At 35.0% G+C, this 27,071-nt stretch overlaps 1 protein-coding gene and 1 pseudogene across 3 annotated transcripts in view; one reads left to right on the forward strand and one right to left on the reverse strand.

Moving 5' to 3' along the window:
• Positions 1–27,071, forward strand: part of Neto1 (neuropilin and tolloid like 1) — a 114,969-nt gene that overhangs the window by 13,817 nt on the left and 74,081 nt on the right. The window lies entirely within an intron of this gene.
• Positions 11,698–11,932, reverse strand: LOC106010819 (prefoldin subunit 4 pseudogene; annotated as a pseudogene).

Raw genomic sequence — 27,071 nt, forward strand, 5'->3', positions numbered from 1 at the left:
TCCAAGAAGAGAGGTAAGTGCTGAGTCACAGGCAGTGTTAAAAGTCATGGGATGGAAAACTGATAACCCACAGACAACTCAGTAAAAAAAACATATAAAACACATAAAGGTTCTCATTGTAATTGACCTATATTATTTTCCTATATTATTGACCTATATTAATGACCTATATTATATTATTTGATGACATATATTTTCTTTAAAAATATTTAAAACAAATTTATTATAGAAAAATAATTAGAAAATATTTCAAACACTGGAATAATACTGTAATAATATACGCTATGATCATAGACAGGAAGTGACAAGAGTAAGAGAATGAAGAAGATTTTTAGGAATATAGTAAACATTAAAAACGAATGATTCTTGGTTTTAAACATGCTGTTTTGGTATTATTTGTGTAAATAAAGATTAAAAATAGAAAATAGTATATTTGATCATCTTCAGGAAGACAATACTGTTTCTCCATAGTCCATATATTTTGTCTTAATCCAACCTTCTGCCTTTTGAGCAGGGAATAACACTTTCTTTCAGACAGCTGCCTTTTCCTGCAGTTGTCTTTGCTGCTAGATGATATTGTCTAAGGAGAAAGCCTTAACAATATGCGCTTTACCTCCCAGCCCCGTTCCCTGACCAGGGATTTCTAATCAGGAAACATCCAGGAAGCTCTGTTTCTGGGGAAGGTAACCTTTGCAACCTCTTTAGCAACAGATATCTTTTGTCAGCCTTTGACTTGATTTTCTAATGAAGAGCTTTTTTGCTATTTACAGAAATAGAATGGAACATTTATGGAATCTTCCACATTGGATAATTTTTTTTCTGTACTATTTTTATAAAATGAAGTTACACACATCCTACTGGGGAAATTTAAAGATTATACCTCGAAGTATTCAATAGGTGAGGATAAGTTAAGCATTGGCACTGAAATGAGTAGAGCTGTTAAATATATTGGAATTATTTTGATACTTTGTACTAAAATAGCACCTTTTATCCGGGGAGCTCAGAGTCTTGTAAGGACATTTTGTCAAATCTCACTTCCTCTCCCACTGCATGCTGATTGACTTCAAAGGCACCAGAAAGAGGTCCACTTCAGTGGAGGGGCTTCAGTAGAGGATTTTAAAACATTTCTATGCATAGTAGATGAAATATATTATTTATTTAAAATATTGTTATGGATTTAATGCTATTTTATTATTTAGTGCAGTGTTTTTCTTTGTGGCAGATATGTGGATATATATGTAATTAACAATTTTGAAAGTTTCTAAATTTTCTTAACTAGGTAATCAAAGTCCTGATGTCTATTCTGAGAAAAAAAAGAAAAATACATATTTTTATCTTTAATGCCAAAAGATTAGTTTGGATTTTGCCCTAAAATATGAAAGAATAGGAGCTTTTAAAGGCTAAAGTTGAAAAAAGGACTTTGCTTTGTTTTTAATGTAGAAACAAAAGAGCAAATAAATGTAGATTTTTTAACATAATATTTTCCCTGTGACCCCAAAATATTCTAATTTCAGCTTGAGGAAGTGTCAAGTGGAAAATATAATGAATAAAATAGTTTTTTCTCTTAAGGCATGTTTTTCAAGTAATGAAATTAAAAACTTGAAATAGAGCAGTAATAAAATTATAAATGTGCAGTCCATAACAAAGATATTCACGTGTGAGTGATTTCTTTTTGTATTACTTTCATTCACCAGCCCATGACTTGGCTGAGATCCGTGTAGTAGAGGGTTAAGGAAAAGGGATGAGGAGAGAGAGACAGAGAGACAGAGAGAGAGAGAGAGAGAGAGAGAGAGAGAGAGAGAGAGAGAGAGAGAGAGAGAGAGACTGTTTAGTCTAGGTGGGTGTTCAGAAGAGAAACTGAGAGTGGGAGAGAAAATTTCCAGGATTAGCTACCATCTGTGCAGAAAATATTGAATGCAAAAGCAAAGGAATAGGAAAGTTGTTGAGAAGTTTTCTGTACTGTAAAGGTGCCTTCTTCATCTTGTTTCCTGGAAAGGTGGACGCTGTATTTAGGTGAGCTTATACTGACAGTAGACAATTGCCAGACTGCATGCTTTGAGTGTGGTATATCTAGGTTTGGACCACATGGGGTCCCACTTAGACTGGAAAGAGACTTTGGAGTTCATTTCATTCAGTTCTTTAATTTCAGAGATAAAGAAGTCAGATATCTAGAGGCAGTTTGTTGCCTGGGTTCATGAAGTCTTTACAGATGCTAAAATCTGCTTGGTTATTGGTTACATAACACTGTGCTGATGCACTTTCTACCAAGGCTTGAGATTATGACTTTAATTACATCACATATTGGGAGTACTTTTAATACAGTTATATTAAGAAATGTAATTAAGAGATAATACTATATCATTCATATTTCACCACTAACTGGCGTATGAATCTAAAATACAGCTTTCACACATTATTAGAAATATCTTAGTTTGCAATGACCAAAGGGCAATGATTTGTCTTCACCTCCCTCTACCTCTCTTATAAAATTTTGCCTTCTCCACCCACCTAAGCCTCGAATACATGATTCATTTCCTGTTCTTCTCTAATGTCTCTTATTACTGACATGGTTTTTGTGTGTACTGTGCTTTCATTAGTTAAAACTTATGGTTCACATGTGAAATACTGAAGGAGAAAGCTACAATTTATTTCTCCAAATCCACCAGGTCTTTCCTTGCTCCCTAACAGACATAGATTTTTGGCTTTTTTTCCCTGATGACAGTTACTTCTAGTTACCTCATATACAACCCCTTTTCCAAGGGCTTCAGTTTCCACCCGTGCCCTTCCAGGATCCAGAATTGAAAGAGAGACGTGGACACCTCCAGATCTTTTGGAGCAGGGCTACACGCAGAAATGACAGTACTGATTGATTTACAAATCAGATGCCCTAGAGACTAGTAGGCAGGCCATGCCTTCAATAATCATATGATTACTTCTGCCTGTAACCCCAGCATTAAATGACCAATATCCACTCTTCACTTACATTGCCCTAAAGAGAAATCAGGTCATTAGAGCAAGAGGAACACTCAAGAAACTTAATAATAATGAAAAAAACTCCACTGAAATAATGCCTATATCTTCTCAACATTCTGGGTGCTTCTGGTTACATGGCTTCTTGGTATAATCTCCTTCTCCCAGAAATCTCTGATTAACATTTAGCTTATCCTTGCAAATTCAAAGAATATACTTTCCAAATTATGAATGTTGTATATTTTGCCTAAGAAAATACTATTGTCTTTTTATTAATTTATGTATTTTGTAATAATCTGCAGATAAATTGAGGCTTCTTGTTAATTAACTTGTATATAAAATAAGCCAAGGAATTATAAGAAAAACAACTGAGTTATGTGTCTTAACCAAAAAAGTTTTTCTATTTTAGAATTTGTTTGCCATTATAAATACTTAATTATATCTCATGTTACCATTCTTAAAGTGGATACACAGAATAACTTGATTTGTACTAAACTGTGTTTACCACTTACATTTATTCAACAAATATTTATTGATTTATGCTAACACTCTAGAAATATAGTATTGAAAGATTCTAGCTTCTATGTAGTTTGTTCAAAATTTCTTAGAACTTATACGTGGAAGACATAAAATACCCTCTCCAAATGGCCATGTCCTACTGCCCAGAATCTTTGTCTACATTAGTTATACAGCAGAAGATTTTTTCTTTTTTTTTTTGGTACCAGGGATTGAACTCAGGATCTTGCACTTGTGCGGCAGGTGCAGTGCCACTGAGCTAAATCCCCAGCCCCTACATTAGTTATACACCAAAACAAAGTTACAGTAGCAGATTATATTAAGGATGCTTATCAGCTAATTTAATTTAGGATTTGCCTTAGCTATTTTCCTCTTGCTGAGACAAAATACTCAATACTAACAAATTAAAAGAGAAATTTAATTTTGTCTCACATTCCAGTCCACAGTGACTGGCTCCAAAGCAGAACAGCATAGTGGAGTAGATTGCTCACCACATATTGGACAGGAAGCAAGCAGAGAGAGAAGGGAGGAGCTGGGAGGCAGGTCAAGCCCTAGTGATCAGTTTCCTCCCACTAAACCCCGCCTCCTACCGGTAAGTCAGTACTAACCCCCCATAATCCAGTCACCTTCCAAAGGCCTCACCTATGAGCCCATGAGGCTCTTGGGGGACATCTGGATGTAAAATCTAACAGGGATATAATTGTGTGTGAAGGCTCAGTCTAAGCCCAAAGGTCCTTTGAAGAGGAACAAGGAGGCAGAACTGTCAGGATCATGTGATGTGAAGGACACCAGTTATCTTTAAAGATGAATGAAAGCACAACCAGCCAATGGATATGAGTAATTTCTAGGAACTGAAAAAGACAAAAGAATGAATTCTTCCTCAGAGCCCCTAAAAATGACCACAGCTTTTAGACTCATTCCAGGCTTCTGACAACCAGAATCACAAAGTATTAATTATATACTGCTTCAACCCACTAAATTTATGATGATTTATTATCGCACCAGTAAGAGGAAAATACTAATTTTTATTTCCTGGAAGTAGAATGTCATTATAAAAATATCTTGTAGGTGTGGAAATGGTTTTAGAATTTGGCAGTGGGCAAAAGGTGAAAGAATTTGGAAAACTATGTTAGAAAATAGCTTATATTTCCCCCCCAAAGGACTGTAGAAATACAGATATTAATGACTGCATCATTAATAGGAAGTATGCTCAAAAAAAGTATATATATCTTAAAGTCAACCTACAGTATCAGAACTGGACCCTTGGTAAGAATATGAAACTTAGAGGCACAGAGGAAAAAGGTTTAGTAGGAAATGATGAACATGTCTTTGAAAGCCCAAAGAAAGAAAATCATTGTTATATTAATTCAGAAAGCTTATTAGAATTATAATCTAGGCTTATGTGGAAAGTGGAACATTTAAACAATAATTTTGATATTTAACTGTAACAGTTTTGCTATCAATTAAAATATAGGGAATCATTGGATTAGATTGGTTGAACATGTCCTGAAGGAAAAAAAATGATCTGGACAACCATTTGCTAATATGGAAAGGTCAGAAAATCAGAATATTCAGTGTTACAAAAGGCTCTTTGAAATGAATAAGTGTATGACTTACTCATAAATATTGTCAATTATCTCCACAGAAGTGAAAATTCATCCAGTGTTTTTTAGTAAAGACCATTGAGCAAAATTCATGGTTAAGGTAGTGAGTCTCATGATGTGTATAAGAGACACACATGGTCTTGAGAATATTATATCACCACAAACATTGCTATCTTGAACTAAAGGAAAAAGAGAATAAAATGAAAGAAAATAGCCAGACCTGTCAAGTTCGTACAAGAAGGAAACATAATATTGTAAATTACTCAGATGTAAGCATGGGCTAGCTTTCATGAAAAAGGATGGTTAACTTTGAAGGTACAACTCCAAACCCAGAGGGTGAGCCTTGAGCCTGGAAAATAGATCTAAGAAGCACAGAAGTAATTCCCAGGCATTGAAACCATGTGAAATTTGTCAACAGAAATTTATCAATTGGACTTAAAAATTTCTTTGGATTTGATATTTTTCTTTCCATTGTTTTAGCTTTTTTAAAATTAATTTTGTTGGTACATTTTAGGTATACAATATGCTGACATTCATTATTGGGAATTTGTACATAATATATCTTGGTTCTTATTTTTTCCCCATTCCCCTGCCCTCCCTTCAACCCCTCCACTCCTCCCTATTTCCAAAGACTTTGTTTCCATTTTTTCATTTTCTCATACTTACTCCTTTCCCTTCTTTTCTTTTCCCTACCTCTCCCACTTCCCCTTCCCTTTTGGACCTTTTCTTCCTATTTCACATTATCTATTATACATTTATTTACACTTTGAGTTTCTCACACCAGAGAAGCTATTCGGTATTTACACATGGTTTCTATTTATTTCATGAGCAGGAATGTTGGTATGTGTTATTCTATAGCAGCCCTACTGTTGTAATTTTGGAGCAGGTCATGTTTCATGATTTGAAAGATCAGACATGAAGCAAAATTGTGTCACAGAATGAATCCTATCCAGAACCTCACCCATACTTGATTTAGATGACACAGATACTAAAAGAAAAACTTTGGAACTGATGAGATTTAGACTCTGAGCTGATGTTGTGGGTTGAAACTTTGGGGCACTTTGAAAGGGTTCAATGTATTTTCCATGTGTGATGAACATGTGTGTTGGTGGGTCTGACCTTCAACTGTGATACGACAAAAGTTCACGAAGATGTCTATATCCTACAGTTTGAAACCTGTAAATATGTTATGCCACAAGGAAAAAGGAAAGTAAGATTCTTGTGGATAGAAGTAATATTGCTAATCAGCTGCCTTTAAGATAGGGATATTATCATAACCTCATAATCAATTGATAAGTTCATAGCTGAATGGGCTCTTAAAAGATAGGGTCTTGGAGTCATTACTAAGTCCCTGGTCCCTTCCTGAAATCTGGTTCTTTCACTTTGGCTTTCTCTCTCTGCTTCCTGGTTGCCCTCAGATGGGCGTCTGGGCTCTATGATGTGCTCCCACCATGATGTTCTGCTTCTTCTCAGGCTCATAGCAATGGCAACAGCTGACTATAATCTAAAACCATGAGCCAAAATAATGAGCCACAGTAAATCTTTCCTCCTCTAAGTTGATTTTCTCAGGTATTTGTCAGAGTGAAAGAAAGCTAACAAAAAGATAATGCATTTGTATTTCTTAAAGCATCAGAACATGTGATAATTTGTTGCAGGAGCAAAATAAGAGAAAACAACTAATTTAGGTGCAAGTAAAATTTTAAAATATGTTAGCATCTGGGAAGTGATACAGGAAGTAAACAAATGATGTAAGAATTCATCTGCAGAATGAAAAGCAGAATAATATGGATCTGTCAGCGCAAACTTTAAAAATACCCCTGTTCCAAATTCAGGCCATGCAATCATCACAGCTAAACTGTTCTACATACAAATTAATAATCTGTATCCAGATGTATATGTATGTATTTGTTTATTACATCATTTGATTTTACTGGAATTTCATCTCTATGTATATATATGGCTGAAACGTCAATGAAATAATTTTCAATCCTTTGCAAAGATGTGGTTGGGATGGAGGGATTTTTGTTTGTGGAAATAAGTATTGCTCGAACCTGGCACTCATTAAGTCTCTGCCTCTTCATGGCATATCTGTCTGATGCGTTTGCTTCAAAAGAGCTATAATGTCTGTTCCTGCCTGCTCAGTTGGCTAGCTTCCCACTGTTCCACAGCTATGCTGACTTGCTTGAAATTCTGTTTCAGTATGTCCTTACGCCATTTTTCCTTCGCAACTACATTCAGACATTTCAGTTCAACTAGAATACCCCAGGAAGTACAGGATGATCCTAATGTAGTATGACTACTCACAATCAGCATGGCATGTGCCCGCAAAAGAACTATAGCTGACTTTTTAAAGCACGAAGACATATCAGCCATCAATATGTCACTTCTGTTCTGTTCTTTACTGGTCATACCAAAATTGGAAGACTCTTCTATTCCCTGGGAACTTTTCAGAAACCTGCACTTCAAAGACCAAAGAATTTCTGTAAGTGATTGAGAGAGAAAGTTTAATAGGTACGATACAGAAATGAGCGGTACCAGGGCCGGGGATTTAGCTCAGTGGTTTCGCCGCCTGCTGCGCAAGCGCAAGGACCAGAGTTCGATCCCTGGTACAAAAAAACAAAAAACAAACAAACAAACAAAAATCGGCGGTACCGTAAAACATTCCCGGAACTCTTGTCATGCTTGCCAGTATAGTCTGAAAAGAATTAGTTTTATAATCTGATAGATTTGGCGAGCAAATAGTATTTGCAGAACGGTCAGTGGCTGAGATGATGAAGTAAGAAAACACCAATGAGAATTGCCGTGACAATGACTGGTATCATCTGAAAGAGTTTCACTGAGCATAAAAATGAATTGGCCTTACAGAGATCTGGAGTTGAAAATAATTGGTTAATTTTTGGGAAAATTATTCATAGCTTTTTTGCATCTGCACTTTTCTTTCTTTTCATAATCATTTTCAATAATATTTATACCATAATTTTAAATGAAAAGAAAATGATTATTTAAGAAATAATTCTGCATGATTGCTTTCTGTTTACAGCTATGTTATATTTCTGACGCCATTCCATTCCGTGCCTTTGACACTTACCTTCTCGGCTTCTTGCTGGGCTTTCAGGTTCTCCCTGCATACCTGAAACCAAGACCCTCCCTCACCTTCTACTTGCTCCTCTTCTAGACTTTGAAACTACATTACATCTCTTTACTCTGCCACTACTGTTTTTATGTTTCTGGTCTGCTTTTGCAATTTCTAAAATAAAATTCAGATACCATTTACATCTGAACTATTTATGAGCCCTCAATATAGGAGAAAAAGCCATTATATGAATAAACTGGGTATTTAGTTTCCTGTTCAAAATGCCAATGCTGACCTTTCCATTCATTGTGCAAGACTTTTTACTGTCTAGCTTGAAGCAAAGTGGTTTTTATTCTAATAGTTTTTATTCTAGATCACAAAATAATATGCCATAAAGCCCAACTTTTTTTTTCAAATAAAATGGTTATAAAAATGTGGTTGGGTATGTTTTCTTATTGTCTATGGATAAAATTTCCTTTATGCCCAGGAAGTACCATGTTACTCAATGGATTCTAGTTATTTTAACTGTAACTGCCATTACTTCATCAGGAAAAGAATTACTTGTGGCCATAATTTACAATTTGTAGTCAACTAAAAGAAGTTTAGTTTTTTTAAAAAAATACTGAATGATGCTAAGTTTCTTTCAGATGATGTTGACAATGTGACAAATCATTGCTGTAGTTCATATTAATAGGCCTTTGCTTTTTCATTTTTGCCTATATCTATTTATTATACCTCATAACTTCATATAATTCACAAGCTTATATACAATTATACATGTAAATCTCATAGTTTCATGAAACATTAAACATGGACTACAATGCTAGATTAAGTTTCACTTCTGGCTCAGACATTTGGTTGTTATGTGACTTTGGCCAGCAGAAATTTACTTAATCTTACAAAGCTTGAGATTTCTTATGAAATCAGCATTTGACACATATGATAACAGATTTTGCTACCTACAGATACAGCCAAATTACTAACATTAATTCCCATTGCTCACATAGGATCACATCTAAACCTCTAGCTCATGGTTTCCAAGATTGATTATGACAACAGAAGATAATTGAGCAATCATTGTCTTAGACTCTGTTCTACAAGCTGAGAAATGAAAATTATTGAGATGAAGCATGTCTCTTGAGGACCCTATAGTGTGTTTGGAGAAATAAATATTTGTGCCTAACTAAGTGACTACTATGGTACGTGAGGAATATTGTCTTCTCCTCAAGAAATGGAGCATCACCAGGCAGGGTGTAAGGCACTTCCCACACAGCCCTTACTGTGTCCTCAGGATGGAGAAGCTGTGCTCTGAGGCACACTCACCTGTAGCTCTAGCATGCCCTCAGGAAGTACATTACAATAAAATATTCTTTCTCACTATTGACATCAAGTTTCTTAAAGGAAAGTATCTTTGGTTTGCATCTTTAAATTTCCAGTGCCTCATCAGCACACAGCAACAGCTGGTGCTTGATGAAGTTTGTTTAAGTGGATACCTAAGTGAGTCCATGAAGGAGTAAACAAGTAGAGTTCAGGAATAAAAAGGTACAATGAGAAAGACATGAGACATAAAAAGAATTTCTAACATGTTGATGCATCTCATTTGGAAAGTAGTTCTGTGACTGGAAGGGGAGAAGTTAAGACCAAACCAATTATCTCTTTCAGATGATTAAGGCCTTTGTAAGAGATGCCAGTGATTCATGCAAAACTTCAGAAGAAATGGTAAATGTAGTAATATTTTAAATTGAATACCATTTTTATTCCAAGATTGTGATATATCAGAATGTGGGTGATTGAGTAGAGACAATAAAAACATAGGAAAAATACAATTAAAATGCAATTAAAGTAATATAGGTAAAAAATAGAATGAATGCTAGTATCTGTAGCAACATAGTGATAGAAAAAATTTGGAGTCAGTAAAATTTAGTGACCACTTAAATATTCATGTTAAGAAAGAGAAGTAGAAATGACTGATGATTCTATAATTGGCTATGTCAAAAATTATCTTGGAGAACAGAATGATAGCAAAGGTTATGCTTACTTTTAAAGACACTGGAAAGATTTATAAATGAGATATCTTTGCAGACATGTTAGAAATTTATAGCAAAAGGAAAAAAAGTAAAAGTGGCCGGCAAAGAAAAGGAAGCCACACACTAGAGAATTAAGTACAAAACTCCAAGTGATTATGACATCCAAATATTAAAATAGGCCTTTACATGAGTTTGAGCCAATAATCTTGCTAAGCAAATTAGAAGACAAAATTGTAACATGGGAATTTTACATTTCGTTCAGTCTTGGCTTCTTTCCTTGTAAATTTAGCAGGTTACCCATTGGCATTAGTTTTTCTTTGAGGATAAGTGTGACTGTAACAACCAAAACCTTATTTATTTATTTATTTTTTTGAGACAGAGTCGCTTTGTAGTGCAGGTTGGCCTTGAGCCCACCATGTAACCCAGGTTGACCTGTTGACCTGGAACTCTTGGTGATCCTCCTCTCCTAGCTCAGCCTCTCAAGTGCTGGGATCAAAGGAGTGTGCCACCACACCTTTAATTTTTAAATTTCTACTCTGTATACTTTATATCTAGGTATCTCCCCAAAGCCTCCTGTGCTCATAGGTGGGGCTTTGGGGAGGTAATTGGGTCATAGGTATGTGATGCTCATGGATGGATTTGTCTACTTATGAGTTTATAGCTAAATGTGATGTTGAGCAGTAAAGCCAGGTTGGAGGAGGTGGGTCACTGGGGGGTGTGGGTTGGAAGGATCTGTCTCTCTGCTGCCTCCCTTGATCACTCACTCTGCTTCCTGATGCCATGACATGAGTTCTTTCTCCTCTGCCATGCCCATCTTCCATGCTACTCTGCCTTGAAGCCAGCCAATAATGGACTGAAACCTCTAACAAAATATGAGCCAAAATAAATCTTATCTCTTTTTAATCTATGGGTGTTAAGTATTGCATCCCGTGATCAAGCAAGAAACCTAGGATATGGCCTGTGCTTGGATCATTGTTATAGTCAGTGATTTTTCCCTAAACTTTGGAGAAGACTGGATTTATAAGTGTAACTACAAGAAAAGGAGCTTCCTTGGGATAGTTTTGAAAGGTACAGGAATTGACTAAGTTGTAATGGATACTAAATGATCAGCTCACTTAGGAATTTGTTGTTCAGTAGTTTGGTTTTACTTCTTATATAACTTTGTCACGCCTCTTCATTCATTTCTATGTACTTTGAAATTATCATGTCATCTAGATTTTTCAGGATGGTTTGAAAAGTCTTTTTTTTATTGTTTAACTGATTTTAACAACATAACATAAAGCCCCTAGAATTGATATAATTATTATCCAAAATACATAGAAGGATACTGTCTTCTTTTAAAAATATAAAATAAATAAGCAAGACGTGAAAATAGGAAGTTTCCACTAAATAAATGAAAACTTTAAAAAAAGAAAGTTTTCCTTTCCATGTCATTTGAAGTAGGGAAATTATCATTTTAAACAATATTCAAGTTTATTAAACAAATTTAAAAAGGTATCATAAAATGTTTAACTTTCATCAGCTTCCAGGTTTATGTTGCTGCCGAATTTTGCATATAACTGAACTTTCAAATCTGCTAACACCCGCTGAATTGATTCTACTCTGGATTCTAAAGCATCAGTTTCTTCTTGCAAATTTTTCTTTGCTTCTTCTAACATGTCTTGTGTTTCTTCTTGAGAATGGCTAATGAAAAAGTCACCAATCTGGTAAGGTATCATTAAGCTGTCATCATCTGTGGGCATGGTGTCGTCACAAGCATCTTCTAAATTCTGGAGTTGTTTCTTTTTTACTTCTATTTCTTCCTTTAGCTCTGTGATTCTACTCGTATTCTGTGCAAATTTATTTATCTTTTGTTGATCTTCAAAAATAACATTGACATATTCTGTAGCAATTTCATGTATCACCTAAAAATACATATTAAAAAGATGTGCTGATTTTGATCCCCAGCTGAGCTTCTTATCAACTGAGTCACTACAGCATCAGCAATCACTGTGTCCAAGTTTCTCCATGGCTTTCTTCATTCCTTGAAAAGTCTTGATGAGATATGTTTGGTCCACTTTTAGAAATGGGGAGGAGAAAAGAAAAGAACCACTGTTTTCAGAATATTTACTAAGACTATTTACTTCACTATTTTAAATGTTTTTTTATTATCTCTTAGGATTTACACTAAGTGGAATTGTAAGCTGCAACACTAAAATAACTATGCTTTCTATTGCCTAAAATTTCAATGGCGGAGCTAAAAAAAGGAAAATATTTTGGAATATATTCTGATAAATATTCTATATATTTATAAAAATAACTATTATCAAAAGTTTTCAGTTTTATTAGAGAAAACACTCTCATGTTTCCACACAAAAATGTCCTGTAGAATAGAATATGATAAATGTAGTTATTCAAAATTAATTCAGATGAAATGTGGTACAATTAGGCAGTGATTCTTGCTTTCTAAAAAAATCTCGTAAGAAATCCATCTTAATAAAAATAACAAATTATTGAATTCTTACATACCCCTGGCCTTATTCTAAGTACTTTGCATGCATTGTCTTATTTGACTTTTATATCTCATCTGTGATGTATTATATTATTGCCATCTTTGTTTGGGTGTTTTTTTTTTTAAAAAAAAGACTTAAAATGTTTAAATGATTTCTATAAGTTCATCTCTTGAGCAAAGCTGAGATTTGAACACAGGAGAGTTTATTTTTAAATGTTGTCCCCCACAGAAAACAAGTAATAAATGTTTATTTATTTCAGGCTTAAACTCTCAAAGATACTGATTTTTCTCACCCTTTTTTGTTTCATTGGGTGCTTTCAGACATTTTCAGTGATCATAGAATTTATCTCTACACTCCTACATCTTTTATAAAATAGCAACATATGTTCATTTCTGTAATATAAGGAATTTTAAAATTTTAATTGCATTATTATTTCTTTTATTATTAGCATATTATATTACTCATCAATAATAATGATATCATTCCTTATAATTTTATCTTATGAATCAATTTTTCATATACATTTATTATATATCCTTACCATATGAAAATGATTAATTCAATCATTGCTATTAATTAATAGAAAGAGTGAGTAGCAGTTAAAAATGCTGAAATGATAATTGACTTCAGCCTTCTTCATTTTGAGTTATTTCGTTTACAGGCAGTCCTCTATATTTGTTTATTTTTTTTTAAGAATTAATTTGGAAACTATTAAATTTATAGAAAAGTTTATGAGAACAGCACAAATATTGCCCCTTCCTTTTACCAACCTTTTTTTTTATTGAATGGTTTTACTAAGTGAAAATAATATCAATCTATTGTACCTTTTTATTAAATTTTTAAAAGAGCTAAATATTATTTTCTCTTAGCCTAATTTTCTTGACTGTGTGATGGTCCAAATGGTACGATTCTTGGTTTAATTGATTGTGGCGGGTCAGAGTGCTGTGTCATAAGGACAAAGAACACACAGCCCTGGGGGGACAAAAAGGCCAGGCTGAAGCTAGGACTTTAGATTTGGATAGCGGCTAAAAGAACATGATCCAGGAAGTGAGGTATATATGTATTGAGGTCACTTAGGATACTATCTAGCTATGAATTAAGACAAAAATAGCCTTCCCAAGTTCTATAGTTCTCATCTGCCAAGTGCTTCTTATGATAACTGTTTGACCCAATTTTGCAAGGATTAAATACCATAATGCATGTGTGACCTGTTGGAAAGCCTTCTTTTCTGTTCCCCCTTTCTCCTTGGGCCTGTGTAGAGACTGGTCCTAGAAACCATTTCTTTCAGCCATACCAAAAGTTCAAATATAATAGCAGAATCTTTGATCTACAATACAGATTTTGTTAAATGTTTCCAAAGACTTGAGTTATTAGGTCATTTTTCAAATATCAAAAAAGCAAATTCCCTAAATATTGTCTTTAAATATCTCACAAACTTTTCTTCGCCCTCACCCTGACAACCAAAATAACAGCTAAAGAAAGACCTGTCACTAAAGCATGGCAACATTTAAGTGACCAACCATAGCCTGGCATGATGGTGCATGCCTGTATTCCTAGCACTCTGGAAGGTTCAGGCAGGAGGATCACAAGTTGGAACCCAGCCTGGGCGATTTAGCCAATTCCTGTCTCAAAAGAGGGGAGAGGTACATAGCTTAGTACAAAGGCCCTAGCTTCAATCCCCAGCACTGATAAAAAACAAACAAATGACTAACCATGGCTGGCATTTAGGCTTTATATTGCACACAATGGAAAGGAATGGTTTCTATTCTTTGGGAATTACCTTGTGCATTGTCTGAGAATGTGTGATTAGTGAAAGTGCCTCCACAAAAGGGAGCTAACAATATTTGGGAGGCATCATTCATGTGGTTTACTTAGTGTCTTACAAAATTGTCTTTACTATAGTATTATAATCATATCTGGGGTGAGTCATTCTACTGCAATCCCTTAAACAAACACTGGCCTCACCAGGAAATTGACCTCACTTTACACTTAAATTAGCCACTATCTTATTCCTGTAAGGTTGTCTAAATCTAAGAACATAACTTCCAAGGTCTTTTTTCTTTTAATTTATTTATTTTCCTTCTCTCAGAATTTGCCTTGAAGCAAACCCAGATTTACCTTTGGGTTATACAATGCATAATTTTAGGAAAATTTCTCTCATCCACTAACCAACTTTCCAAGTTCTTCATAAATCATCCTCACTCACTGTTGCCCTGTTGCTTGTCTCAGTGAAAGACTAATCCTTGAAATATGAAATGCTTGGCTGGCGTGCAACAGTTTGTTATTTGGGGATGCTTACTTGCCTTTATTAGCATTGCGATAATATGTATGATGGTTTCAAGATCTGTGACAGATGACTACCTACAGACAGCGACTGAAAGTTGCTAGTTCAAGAATGAATGTTTCAGAGATTGCCTGTCTTTCTGTAAGAATAGGAGGCAAATAAGGGCTGAGCAAACATGAAGCAAGGAGATTTTTTATCCCATTAATATCTTCCATTTTTATTACATTCTGCAACTTCCATCTATCATGCTACCCTCCTTTCTGCATCCCAAGTATTCACCTCAGAATTTGATCCGATGTCTCAGTCTGCAAATTCTGATTCTGAGCTAGTGTTCCTAATGGAGAATAGTTCTTACTGACTAGGAATTGTCTTCACTACAACTAGGGCCATCTGCATTATAAACGGTGACTCCTAAGGACGGAAAACTATGCTGGCTTCAAAGGACTGAAACATGCTGGACAGATTTCTAGGCAAAGGGACAAACCATGGAGAGACAGAAACAGGTTGCCAACAGGAAGTGAACTGCAAAGCCTTTAACTCACACAGTACATATATTCTTTAACAGGAAGTCCACTGAGTACTTGCTATGTGTTAGCATTGGAAATAGTAGATATAGAAATAAAATAATAGAAATAAAAGATTTGGAGAAGAACAACATAGGGCAAACACAAAGGGCCAAGACTGAGTGGAATGTACAAAACAACCTCCAATAACATTTCTTAAATAGGCTTGCAAAATTATTCTTGAATTTTTGAACCACAGAAAAGACAGCCTCTTCCTCTTTTCTGTCCTTTTCATGTGGATAACATTGTACTGTTTACACCCTATATCATAGGGAGAGTCTGTGCCTTTCTTGTGACAAGAATTAAAATAAATAGACATTTTAAAGGTGTTTGAGGCATTCTACTGAAATAAGAGAAAGCTATTCACCTTCAAGGCAGTTGCATAACACCATGGTCAGTGGCTCTGGACTACAAAACAGGCCATGTGACACAGGAAAGTCCTTCATCCTTGGAAGCTTCTATTTGGAAAAAGATTGCAGAGAACTAGATGTCATCCAAGACTTTTGCAGATCTGGCATTCTGAAATTAAAGAATAACTTCCTATTTTATAAAAATTGCTTTCAGAAGCATTGATCACTTGGTTTTTTCAAACAAAATTGCACTGTTTCACACTGTGCTTGTTTTTATAGGTGAATCATTTGAATTCTGGAGCACTGAATGGCTTGTGCACCCTGATATAACTCCTAAGTGGGGAAGCTAGCATTCAAACTCATTCTACCTCTAAAGCCCACATTATCTCTCTTTATTCGACCTGGCAGACAACAGATTGAGACTCATTACATGTATTCAGAATCCTCTCTTCATATTTTGGTTTTAACAATAACTCTGCAATAACAAAATATTTGTCATTTATTTCCTTTGACATTAGAGTAATACAGATTTAAATTTGTTAAAAGTTAGATGGCTGTGAATGCTTAATAAAACATTAAGAAAGAAATGATAACAGTAGGCCAAATCTACTTATGCTCTTTATGCTTAAGCATTATTATAAGTACTACAGGATGTGTTTTTCCTTGTTTCAAAATTTTACTCAAAACTTCACAGCTAAAAGAAGTAGGTGACAAAAATTATCCCCAACTTCTAAAGACAACTATTATATAAATTATGCAGAACTAAAGCTAACAAGCTTGAGCTTCACATCTCATCCTAACCTTTTCAAAACCCTTTATTAAATGGAATACTAAAAATCCACCAGGTCTTTGGGTAGGAAAATTTCCGTTCAGGCTAGTGGTTCCTCTAGGAACCAATCTAGAGATTTTTGATTTCTCCAAGTGTGGTGTTAGAACTTTCTAGCACCAAGGTGCTCTGGAAAAGTGGAGCTTGAGAGCTCTTGGAGTCTCTGTGGTTTGGGAAACGCATCTACTTCTCATGAGCAGCATATTATTGCATGGAGTCTGTATGTAACAGCCTAGGATAGGAGTAGAAGTGTTCAGGGAACAGCACTTCAAGCCTGTACTTCTATGTTTCAGTGTGGCAACAATGGCTCAGTCCCCTGTGAGCACGCCGTCACTACTGACACTATCTGGAAAGAACCTGCCCATGCTGGTGGCTTGTTAGGTGGCTTGTTAGGCCTGCTTGTCAAAAGTTGTCCCAAGATGAGAGCCAAAGAGAATTAGTGGAGGAGGAGACACATTGCTCACACAATTGTCTTCTCTGTGTGAGAATCCTTTAATAAATACCTACTACTCACAGTGTATGCATCAAAAGTCAGAAAGTAACTGTAAATGGCATCTGCTAAATACGCAGATTTTGCTCCTTTCCCTCCTTTCACCTCTTTTCCAACCAGGGATTTGCAGAAGATTAGAAGGGAAAGGGAAAGAGTCAAGGAAGATTCACATCCCCTTTCTCTCTGCAAGACCCTATCATAGGGAGATTAGGGGAGAGAGAAGTTGTAATCATTTTAATCAGCTGTGTAGTTATTGGCTTTTAAATAGATAAAAGGTATGGAAGTGATTCTTACTAAGTATAACAAGAGGTTTCTTAGAAAGGGTGTGGGATCATATCAGAGTGTTGTTGAAGGACCAAAAAAATGAAATTTTACAAGAGCCAAAGGCCCTTAGAAATAAAGTAAATAAAAGAAAAATAAAGTAAAAAACTTCTCTTTGAAATCCATAAAAGGTAGTCTCAATAAATTGCCTACATGTAACTACATTTCTTATACTTGGGGTAAAGCAGTAGAAACTTAAAAAACTTAAGAAACTCTGGTGATCCTGAGTTACCCAGCTTATAATTTAGGCAGAAAAATTCAAATCTCATATAATCTGAACCTAAAAATTTGCTCTTAACTTCTTCTATGAAGTACTTTCTATGAAAATTTAAATGATAAATTAAATTTAGATGTAGATACCTTCATAGTAAGGAATTATATTTATGATATTCAAACTTGAATTCATCATATTAACTTCATATCCCCATACGAATGCCACATGCAGAAAAGTGCCCAAGGCCCAAGTTTCTTCCTATGTTCTGTTACTAATCAATATGACCTAGAAATTCAAGCCAAAGTTCTATGAAACATATTTGATTTTCCCTCTCCTACCATCAATCACTAAGTCCTGGTAAATCTGCTTCCCAAGTCTTCTTGTCTGCTTTTTCTCTTCTTCACACCGGCTGACATTACATTTGTTCTGGCCCTCCTGATTCTTCACCTGGCTGAAGATAACAGCCTGTCTCCTTTTGTTGGACATATTTTTCCCACTCATCTAACAGAGTTGCAAAAGAGATAGATAAAACAAAGCTCTAATTGTGCTCATCCCCTGATCAGAACCACTAAGTAGCTTAGCACTGTGTACCATTTCTTATGGAAATCAAGCATCTTAATAGTCTGTTTCCTAGGGCCAGGGATTTAGCTCAGTGGTTCCAGTGCCTGCCTTGCAAGCGCAAGGTCCTGAGTTCGATCCCTGGTACAAAAAAAAATAAAAAAATAAAAAAACCCCAAAAACTAACACTCTGTTTCCTGTCCTTTCACCCAGTCTTCTTTCACAACTATTTCTGACACAAGTCTTCCATCCATGCAAACTATTTGCAGTGGAAATATTCACTACTTCTGCATGTTCCTTTTGCCTGTTGTGTCTTTCCTAACTCATTTATCAATTTATGTATGTATTAAACAAGTTTGCTTATACTTGCTCCTTATAAAGTTTTACTGTACTAGACATTGAGAACTCATCAATAATCTAGACTACTGTGGACCTTAGTCTTAAGGACCGTAAATTTCTCATCACAGATATTAAATAAGATATTTAAATCATTAACTATGTACAACTACACTAAATAAACAGGTAAAGGAGAAGAGAGTGTTATAAAAAGTATATACCTTTGAAAGCTTAGATCAGGAAATATAGTTAAGACTTTCCTGGAAAAGAAACTTGGAGTCAAGGTGAAGAGGTCAATGAAAGGCAACAATGCAAAAAAACAAAAGATTGCTACTGGGCTGGCAGAGAAAAGGTGTGAGGTGTTCTAGACGGTGAAGACAGTTTGTGCAACAGTTGAAAGTGAAAAGTAATGTGGCACGTTGAGGTATGAAGGGAGGCTGGTAGGGTGCGGCATAGGTGATACTCAAATAGAAGTAGTAGAAGATGATCCACATGAGAAATTTTTGCATGCTTTTGATGAATTATCCCTGAACACTACTTCCGTAATCACTTCTTTCCTCTTGTCTCTTCCCTACCTCTTCTTGGTGCTTTTGTATAACAGGAGTGTTTACTCCTCTCTTAGTGCTCTCTCACTTTGCATTGTAATTATCTGTTTATGTATTTTTTTTCTGCCAAACTGTGAGATTTCTAAGGAAGTAACTGTGAGTCATATTTGTGTTCCAAGCATTAGCCATAGTGTCAACATATGGGAAAATGTACTTCAAGTATTACCTCCTTCTCCCCCTTTATTTCTCACCGCGCTGTTTTTATTTGCATATTTCACTGTCTCCTCAAATTCAAGAATATTGATATTTTCTTGATATAAAGTTTTGTCTTCCTTCTTCATTTCATATTTGGGCAAAGGTACTGTCAGACACTAGTCCACCAAGCAAGAAACTGTAAACCTGTGAGTTATCCATCATTTCTAGCCTCTCAAACCACACAATCTTCAGAAATGCTCTGCAATTATTTTTTGAGTCTTTCTGACCTTTTTACATCTGCACTGACTTCATGCCCTCCTAATTTCTTACCTGCATTGCTAGAATAAATTTTTATCTTGTGCTTCTCCTATTCAGTATTGCTCCTTTCATCTTACTCAAACATCTGCTAGAGTGGGCTTCCTAAAATTCATCTCTGAAAATGATTTTGGTCTAATTAAATTACTATATTGGCTTATCTTTGCCTTTATGATAATTCTTAGCAGAAAACACAGTGTTCCATGATCTTCCTCTTTCTTTTTTCTTTATTTCTCTAGTTGTTGTAGTGCCCAGAACTTTGATCTAAAGCTGTGTTGACCCACAGGCAGGGTTCTAATGCACTGAATATATTGTTTGCTCTTTCTAGAAAGATCTATACATTCTCCAACTTAGCCAATTCCAGTCTCTTGCTTGACACTCAGAGGGAGGCCCATCTCTCCCAGGACTCCTTCCCTCAAACAGCCCTCTTGAGGTATTCATATCTATTACTCCTACATAGTGTCACAATCTTTCTAATGTAATGTTAGAGCTAAATCCCTCTGCCCTATATATTGAGTTCTTCAGGTTGATATTTGTGGTTCATTTTCTTGCCAGTGACTGGGAATTATAATAGATTTAACAGTTGAACATTAAAAACTGAAGATAATATGTTATCCCTCCATTAAGTTAGAAAGTTGAAGATGATTTAAATAAATACAAAATTAAATACATTATAAAACACAAATTTTCTATAGCTCTAACATTCAGATCTGAATGGATGAGCAACACTGTATAATGTATAGTTGATTACTAACTCATTTTCATTACATTTATTTTATTCAATTGAAATAGAAATATTTGATTAAATTTTAATTGTACCATAGATTTTTTTAAATGTGATAGGAATGTGGTTCAAATATATTTGGTTTGTGTTTGGGGTTTTCTGTGAATTTTTTGTGAATAATGAGATATTCTTTGCTCCCTTTGCTAAATCCAATTTGTCTGGTTCCAAATCTCATCTTACTTAATGCCTTCCCTTTTTCCCAAGAAGAAGCTGATTATATCATACTTTAGTTATTTATAAAGGTATTTCTATGCATTATCTATTGCTGTAGGAATTATCAATCTTATATCATTGTGGAGATCATTAAAAATTATTGAACATTATACCAAAATGCACTAATGTACACATTATATTTTATTAGTATACTAAAATGTTCTTTATAAAGAAATAATTTTTGGAATTTCAAAACATGGTGGTATTGATTTTAAACAAAGAAGTGAAAATACATCTTTGTCCTGAAAACCTAGATAGTAGAATGTCATGTTCGTTAGGACCTGTTGATTTTAGCCTAACAGTGTTTTAGAAGTAGAAGTTGTAACTGTGAAAATACACTTCAAAATGGAAAGAAATTGAGCTGGTTGATGAGAGATGTAATATGTTTTATGTGGTGAGTTGAAGCCGCTATTTTAGTGAAGGGGACATTGTGAGCCCTTAATTTTGGAGTTATTTTGAATGGAGACCATTTTAGGAGGCAGAAAAACTAGTAATTATTCTTTCAATTTGTAAAAGATACGTGCATGGCATAGATTTCCTGCCACTCCAGGCTGCATCTTTTCCCCACTCTCAGTCCTTGGAGCTGAGATGATGGGACAGAGTGTGAGCAATGAAATACACCTGTGGTTTTGGTCAGAGATGAGGTGAGTGTCAGAAATGTGGTGGAGATCAGCAATTGGGGACAGACAGGGATGAAATAAGACTGTTACAAGTGCTGCTCTATGTAGGGATACATAAGTATGAAGAAGATAAAGCTTGGCATTTGGTGGCAAATGCAGCCTTAAACAATCTGTTAAAAGTGTTTGTTACAGTAGAGGAAACTGGGTTACATAGGAGAGCACACCAAAAGAACCTAGTAGTCTAGAGGTCAGACCAAGCCTTCAGAATTCAGGTACAGATCTGAAGAAGGAATAAGATCAAAGTTTAAGTAAGAAGTACATGTGGCTCAAGCTCGGTGTCAGGGTACACAGTAACTTTACATTTTGCTAAAGTCATTTTGATGTGGCTTCATCAACATTCAGATGCACCAAAGTTCGTAATGTGTGATACAAATTTTGAAAGAGAGAAACTTTAAGTTAAATTCACAAAACTAATAGGTTTGTAGAGCTGTCTGGAAGCTTAGAATTCAATAATCTAGTTTATGCACCCATTCCATATGGGAGGCCCAAGTGCATGAAAAGCATTAAAGATGACACATCTGTATAATTCATGTCCTTAATTTTGGAAATAATAGGCTTAATTCAAGATCACATGATTATGAAGCAATGTTTTGTAAGGTGTATGTATCTATTAACTGTATGTATGATTAACTGATGTAAAAGAGTGCATTATTGCATAACAGATTGTATTTCTATGGGAAAAGTTTAGAGTTAAATTCTGTAAGTCTGGTGAAAATTAACACATATTAGATCCCTTTAACTGCCGTTCTCAGGATGCTGTGACACCTACCTATAATCACTGGTTCCGAATAAAGTGTTTCACATTGGGAAGTTGGGCCAAAACCTTTCTCCATCACTTCACGAGAGGCCTAAGTGAATTCATATCTCTCACCTATGACACGGGAGCAGAAATATCAATGCACTGTGTTACCGTGGCAATTTAAGATGTAGTGGGTGCAAAGTTTTAGGTATATTACATGGCAAATGCTGCTTACTGTGCATTCATTATAATCATTACTGTTCTTTGGGTTCAAAACACTTGAATCTTTAGAGAATTTGCACAAGAAGCACAATTAGATCTCTCTCCAGGACATGAAAAGCAGTCCCAGTAAGCACTTTTAGTCGTAAGCTGCCTATTCCCTATTTTGATTGATTACTTTATGAAGTGATTGGTTTGTCTTATAAAGTTATTCTATTTGGAATTTATTTCTGAAAATTTGCTTGGTACTTACATGGCAGTGGTAGCTTTTTATTTCGGACAAAAAGCCTTTATCAGTCTTTGACACAATTTTTTCCTCTTTTGCCACAATTTGATCTCTTTTGCCACATATCTTTTACCACAAATTGGCAAAAGTACTGTTTCCACTACATTTTACCCTTCTTTCTCAGAATATTTCTTACCCAGTCTTTGTACCACCATGAGCTCTTTCTTCTGCTACTGCAGCTGCTTCTTTCTCTCCCTTCTCCTCTTCTCCTCCTCCTCTTCCTCCTTTTCTTATTCTTCTTTTTAATCTCTATGTCACACTCCTCTGTTTCCTTAGATTCACCAATAGTTATTATATATTGCTTTATGTTTTACTCACATTCATACTGTTGTGCTAAATATTCCCAGTTAGGTTTTACTTTCTTGATCTTCCAACTGTATTTTACACAGTGCTTGTCATTAGTCTTTTGGAATCAAAATATATTTGATGATTATAGGTCGATGATGAGTAAAAGTAAAATAACAAATTCTTTTAAAAACTTTGTAAATTAATGACAATTATTTCTATTAAATAATGTTCAGCCTAAAGAATGACACTTCAGCCAAAGATAGGCTGCCGATAGGATGGTGACCCCTAAGATTATGCCACTTACTGAATCATAGACTTCTCACTTTGTGAAGGTACACTATGATGTTCACACAAAGACCAAACCACCTGATGCACTTCTCAGAATTTATTACTGTCAATGACACTTGACTGAATTTAAGAGCATTTCTAGCCCTTGTTCATTTTATTCAAGTTTCAACCTACCAGAATTATAAATCACTCATAAAAAGAATACAACAGTATCATCTTCTAGCAAACAATAACAATATTAAGAACAGCTTTTTATCACACTGAATTCATGAAAATATGCATATAAACCTTATACTTTATAATATAATCATAACATTCTAATAACTCATACTTCAGTCTGTCTATTATTAACAACCTATATGAACAAGAGCAGCAAAGCAGAATAGATTAGGTTAGTCTAATCACACAACAATCCCTTGGATGACCCTAAGAGGCCAGAAGATGTTGTGTAATGGGATTTATGAACATTTACCTGCCAGATATCACTGGGGAGCTCAAGAAATAGAGCTGTAAAATTTGTTTATTGCAGTATATGAGTTAATAAAATTCTAAGAAAACTGGTTAGCTATTTCTTAATTCCTTTACTACATAATTCAGAAGTGGCTCTTTCTGAATGATAAATATAAGTACATAAAACTTGACTTGTTTATATTTCATCAAAAGAAGTTTAATCACCCTGGGTATGATGCAAATTATTTTCATTTCAGACCTGAGACTTACTAACTTTTGCAAAAGGTATATTTTTCCCAAAATATTTCAAATTTTTAGGGTGCTGTGAAAGAATAGTTTATACAATTTAAAGACTGCATTTTTTTACTTTCTAAGAATTATAGGACATTTTTTATTGCATCAAAATTTAATGATAAAAATGAAGAGCCAGTAGAGATTTAAAAGAACATGTAGTTCATCTATCAGGGTGTTCATTTACTATATGCTTTGTAGTGGAGGCAACAAATAAATAAAATTCAGACCAGTGCATACCCTACTTGGGGATGAATGGAGCATAGTGTGATATATGATGTAATAAAGTAGGGCTAACAATATAAGAAATTAATGAGCCTTTATTTTCCTAAAACATGAAAATGATCTTAGAGCACTTAGAAGTCCTCAATAGGATGTTGGTAAGAAAGGGCCTTCCAGGCTGCAGGATCACAATTCTCCAAGACAAATACTGCTACTGCTTTCTCACCAGGGAAATGGTTAGTGATTTAGGTTGGTTGAAATAAAGAGTATGCATGCAGATATGATTTCAAAAATGAGTATCAGCATACTACATAATGAGTTTAGTCTTGAAATAATGGGAATCAGTGAATGATTTCAACCGTAAAATTATATCACATTTGAGACACACCTGCATCATAAAAGAGAAGGTAAATTGGACAGGGTAGACTTATTGATGAGATGGGAAGCTATAAAAGGTGTTCAGGTAAAGTAACACGGTATCAATGTTCACAGTGAATATGATCTAGGGGATACATCTTCAAGACTTATGTAAATGTTGAATTTGATAGCATATTCTGATTGCTGTTAGGAGGAGAGACAGTGTGTTATGTAGGTACATTTATATTTGAGGTGCCTTTGAAATATAAAAGCAAAGTAAACCAGTATCTTTTATTATCTGAGAGACCACAGTGTAATTCTATGATGGAATAAATCATTTTAATTCATTGTTGCAGCTCCACTTGTTGAACAAAAGTTTAGATTGTAAGAGAGATCTGGTCTATAGAATAAAATGTATTAGTCATTGTCATGGAGGTGGTGATAGAATTCATGGGTGTGGATGACATAGCATAGCAAAGAAAAATCAGGAAATATAAAGACAGAACATTTGTGTAGGTGTGCTGGCAAGGGAAGAGACAGTCTGCTGTTTGACGAACCTAAAATAAACCCTGAAATCTGTGGCCAGCAGCCCAAAGAGCGTGAAGTGTTGGGGTGTGGTTTCTGGACACCACAGGAAGAGTCAGACATAATTCAAATTAGTGGTGTACAAATTGGAATGGCCTAATTAACTAAACTTTGCAATTAGAAGTAATTGATAATCATGTTGAGTTCAGTTTTCCTGCTGTGGTAAAATTAGAATTCAAACTGGAGAGAACAAAGAAGTGAATAAAAACTGAGCAGTTGGAGCCTATAAATAGTGGGATAATCTTTTAAGAGCCTTGCTTGTCAAAGAATATTGATGGAGGACTAAACAAGAGTAGGAGGTCAATTTCAGGGGCAATATATAGCCAGAAGGGAAACTTTCAGTTTGCTTTTTACTACTCCCTTCCAAAAGAGTAGGTATTAGTGGTCTTAAAACATGTTTTCTTATGCTTTAACCCTACCTGTGAAGTCCACCGACTCCTCATCTAATACTTTCTCCAATCCAAAAGTTACTATTGCAAATATCTGCCCATCTGTCACACACCTGCTCATTGAGGAATTATAAGCCAACCTTCCATCCTTATCCTTATGCTCTTTGTTATTTTTGTCACTTGTTACTTTTTTTTCCGGGCTGCTGGTTAGGTGCCCTAGCCCTTTGAGCGTCCAACAAATAGGATGCTGCAATGTCGTTTTGAAAGCAAACGTACGTGGCACTATTGGTGTGGGAATTCACACTGACCTAGCAGTGTTTCTGGACTTGGACTCTGTCCGTGGTGCTGAACCGTGGCAATTTCAGAAGCACGGATCCCACTCCTGCAATTCTACACCAGCGTGGCCCTGGGGTTTCTATCTCATTTGCAGATTACCTTCTCACCTGTGATGCCATTTCTACGGACAAGTCTATGGACAATTTACAATACTGAAAGGTAGAGGTCGTGAACATTTTTAAAAAAATTTTAGCCACAGATTTGTGTAGATCTGAAAATTAAATTGAAGAAATCTGAGACACCCATACTGTAACCCCTCCCAATTTGCCTTTTCTTGAACCTTTATTTGTATACCCCAGACTTGCTGTTCTTTGGTGAAGTTTATTAATTTTCCTCTGTTAATACAGATATATTCAGAAGTCTCATAATGGGCCTTGATCCAATCTTTGGGCAATGCATTTTCATCTCAATCTACAATAAGACAACAAAAATTCTTGTCTATGTGTGGTGCTTTTAGAGCTATGCAGATAGGATAAAATAGTAAGACCAACGCTATCTATGAGTCTTGGCCAAGACACTCATGAACACTGTAGCTTCTTCTATCTGAGAGCTGTATCATAGATATTGTTTAGTTCCTTTGGACTCCAAGTCTGTTTGTATTAGAACATGTTTGTTCAGACTACTTTTGGGAAATGGTATAACTAATTCACTTTAATTCCCTAAGGTGAACATACAGCTTTAGAAAGCATAGAACTACGTTCAAAAGTTTTAAGTACAACTTGAATATGAAAATATACATTTCAATTTCACAATCAAAGTTAAGATAGTTTCTCTAAAATATCGTCAAAGAACTGAATTCATTTCCTTTGTGTTCTTTCAACTGGTGTTAAGTTGTTTTGGTGAAAGTGCTGCAATAGTGGAACTACAGCAATAGTAATAATAATGGTAAAGAGTATTATCATAAGGTTTAATATCTAAATGAAATGTCTTGGATATTTTCATCTTGTGACTGTTTCACAAAAATGTTGTGAATAAAATTGTCATATTCCATTTTAAAAACCCTGTTAGGATTTTGACTAGTCTATAGATCTCTTAAAGATAGTTACAATTCTTATTATTTTAAGTTTTGTATTTCATATGTCATGAATAAAATACAATATAGCTCCCCAGTTTTTAGATTTTAATCTAATGTTCTTACCATTCAGTTATAAGTCTTTAGAATTGTTCTTTGATTTATTCTTTATCATGATTCTGTTTTTCAACTTCTAAGCGAGACTCATTTATTTTGCAGTTAATTTCTAATTTAAGTAGTCTTGTGTTCAGAG

Source organism: Heterocephalus glaber, unplaced genomic scaffold, assembly GCF_053883595.1.
Source record: "Heterocephalus glaber isolate CG9 unplaced genomic scaffold, H.glaber_assembly_v1.0 deba00000331, whole genome shotgun sequence".
Lineage (NCBI taxonomy): Eukaryota > Metazoa > Chordata > Mammalia > Rodentia > Bathyergidae > Heterocephalus > Heterocephalus glaber.